The following is a 3,312-nucleotide window of genomic DNA, read 5'->3' on the forward strand; positions in this document are numbered from 1 at the left end:
ACTAACATATATCTATCAATTAAAAAATTAGGGACAATTCTGGAGAGGTCATGAATCACCCTCTAATAGGAATCTGCATGATTCTTATAAAAACTGGCTCTTAAATGGAAAAAATAAATAAATATAAAAAATAACTAAGCATCTAGTAACTAAATTATTTCACAGTACTTTTCATGTTGATGTTTCATTCATGCATCTATTTTCAGAGTCTATATCAAAATTACTTACTTTTAATCACTACCTTGTAATGTATACACAGTTTATTTTACTCCTACATTTGATGTATAGCCAATTCCTGTTATAGATTGTTAATAACTTTTTAGTTGCAAATCTGTTCGAATAACCAAACAGTTTGTACTTTAGTAAAATTATATTTTTTTTAAGTTTGACTGTCAAAGCATTTAAAAACAATTTTGATTTCTGAAAAATAAATATTCTGTTCACAGTGTAATGGTTCCAACTGAAACAGACCAGTCTTTCATTGTATTTTGTTTGTGGTGCAGTAACCATTGTCTGATGAAATATGATCCTTGAGGAACAAGTTTCCAATGGAAGGTTTTTAGCAGAAGAGGCTAAGAGTGACATAACATTCTGCATTAACTGTTAAACATTCTTCTATTTGCTCACTTTATTGAAACTTTTTTTTTGTTCTTGATGAATTATACCAACCATAGCAGGGAAGTTACTGTATAACTCCTCTTTAAGACCTTGAATTAAACCCATTTGAAGTGTACACTGTCCTACTAAAGTAATGAGGTAAATTACTAACCAGCAAATTCCTTCTCCTCCCCCCTAAACTTAATGCTTACCTATTTAACACCAAGTGACCCCATATGAATGCATATACTTGGCAAAGAAGCAACCAAAGATATTTCCAGTAATGTCTCAAATGATCAGTACCATCTTTTGCCTTCCATTTCACAACATAAAATCGCTTATTAGTTATATTGAATTATTTGTTTGGGCTGTTTTCTTTTATGATGTTTCACTATGCAAATTAATCTTACATATGAAAAGGGTAAAATTGTGTTGGACTTGTACATTCTAATTTACGAATAATTTTTGTCCATTACTTTCTTTTCACATATAATATCAGATTTTGTTATTCTATTCTAATTTTCTGTTTATTTTTCATATTAACATTAAGTAAAATCAAACCTTTTTTGTCCCAGAAGTCATGCGATTACACAATCCACCCCCCTCTTTTTTTCCTTTTGGCAAATATATTATCAATTTTAAAAGTATTTAGAAGAGAGGGCTACATGGAAAAAAGCCAAAATTTCAGTGCCAAAGGTGTATTCCAATATAAAATTTGATTATCAACACATGTTTTGTGTATTGATTACAAATAAATAAAAGTAGTTATTGTTATCTTAAATTATGTACCAATCATGACTTCAGTAATTAATGTTTGCAGTATTTGCTTTGTATAAGCATTTTTTATGTTTTACCCATAATATTTAGTGAATTAAGTTTAAGGAGAATTAGAAGATTTATTGTTTATATTGAACATTTTTTAATACAGTGGTGGTATTTGTGGTTGATTTAAATGCAAAGTATATAACAAAAAGACATTTATTATATGTCTATGTAGTTCAGAAAATTCATAACTAAATTTTGAATCTAAAGGTTTGGTATCTGAGTCAAAAACTTGGAGACTAAAACTCTATATTCAAAATTCATTACAGTAAGTTTTAGACCTTGGATGTTTTCAAAACACAGTTATGACAAGACATTCGAATCTGTAGTATTTTTGGGATTTATATCAAAAAATGATAAATTAGGCGCAGTGTTGTATCCTTTTTATCTGTGTGCTTACTCTTGGTTAGATACCAAGAAATATCAGTTGTAAAGCATACTGCCAAGATTAATATAGTTGTTACAAGTTAAAAATACAGTTTACTTATCAATGGTTAGCAGGAAGTGTATTTGTCTAATTAACAGCAACACCATTTTTGTATGTTCACTTGTCATAATAATTGCAACAGTCAAATGACAATTCACAGAAATCCATTTTGTTGATTTATCATTTACTTTTCTTTTATCTTAAGTGCTTGTTAAACTTTTATATAACTTTTCAGAAGATTAAAGACTGGTTAAGTCTCAGAACTTCCATAGATGCCTCTAATAGAATTCGTAGAGGTTTTATATGTAGTGTAAGGAAGTGAAAACAAACACTTTCGAATAGTTACATTTGCACTGCAAAAAGTTAATAGTATCTTAAGTTAATGTGTCTTTATTTTCAATGATCCATTGATAAAAGTTATTAAAAAGATTAGACAAACAGGTCAATTTTAAAACTAATTTTAGACTGAATGGTTCAATAATATATATTTTACATTCAGTTGTTAGGATAATCTGTTGGTAACAGAGGAAGGAAATGACCTTGTTTATAGAAAAATCAAAACTAAATAATTTAAAATGCATTAACAAGAATAACTGCAATATATAGAATACACATGAAAAATTTGTATTTATCAATATTAACTACTATTACAAGCTTTTCTGTACAACTCCAGTTTTTTTCTTAAGTTTTGGAAAATTATTTCTTGTGATTAGGTTCAACAAATAATTAAAAAAACTCAATATTTCTACACAGTTTCAGAAATTTTGAAAATTTATGATATATTCTTTCTCAAGCCAATTGTCCTTACTACACACTAGTATTTTTTTTAATGTTGGATTTAGCTTAATACATGTATAAACCTCTTCCAGAAAAGATTAATACATCATTGTTACACAGTTCTTACTACTTGTTGGAAGTTTCAGATTTTTGTATTATTTATTCAGTGGCATTATTCCTTGAATAATATTCATACAAGAAAATAATATATTAAATAGTCGTTTTATCTACTTTAAAATTTCACATGTTGGGAAGTATGGTTTGTTTGAAAAGTAAGCCACTGCAATTTTGTATTTTCCCCCCACAAAATTACTGTTTGGAAAAAGTTCTTCCTATTACAAAAATGAAAAAAAGATATAAATAGAATTATGAAAAAGGCACAAGTTTTTAAGATAGCAGAGTTTTTTCCTTTTTTTTCTTCAAATTCCACCATCCTTCCAGAGCAAAGAGGACTTGGCTATTTTATAAAACTTTTATCAATCTGTCAATAGTAATTAATTTATGATATGCTAGTTATCCATTTTTGAAATATAGCATACATGTATAACTATTATATTGACATTCATAAATTCTCTTCTTAATTACAATAAAAATACAAACTCTTATTAACTGTGTCCCCATTAATACCCTTTCAGATTAATATTATTATAATTATTTTAAAAATGAATAGCAATTTCCAATACAGAATA

General features: G+C 27.5%; 1 protein-coding gene across 1 annotated transcript in view; it reads left to right on the plus strand.

The window, feature by feature from the left end:
- LOC106463921 (calmodulin-binding transcription activator 2-like) overlaps positions 1 to 3,047 on the plus strand; it is a 101,672-nt gene extending 98,625 nt beyond the window's left edge. The window contains 1 exon segment of the mRNA XM_022391560.1: positions 447 to 3,047. The gene's annotated coding sequence lies outside the window, so the exon portion shown is untranslated.
- Positions 3,048 to 3,312: the final 265 nt, after the last annotated feature.

The sequence above is a fragment of the Limulus polyphemus genome, unplaced genomic scaffold (genome assembly GCF_000517525.1).
Source record: "Limulus polyphemus unplaced genomic scaffold, Limulus_polyphemus-2.1.2 Scaffold1517, whole genome shotgun sequence".
NCBI classification, from domain to species: Eukaryota; Metazoa; Arthropoda; class Merostomata; order Xiphosura; family Limulidae; genus Limulus; species Limulus polyphemus.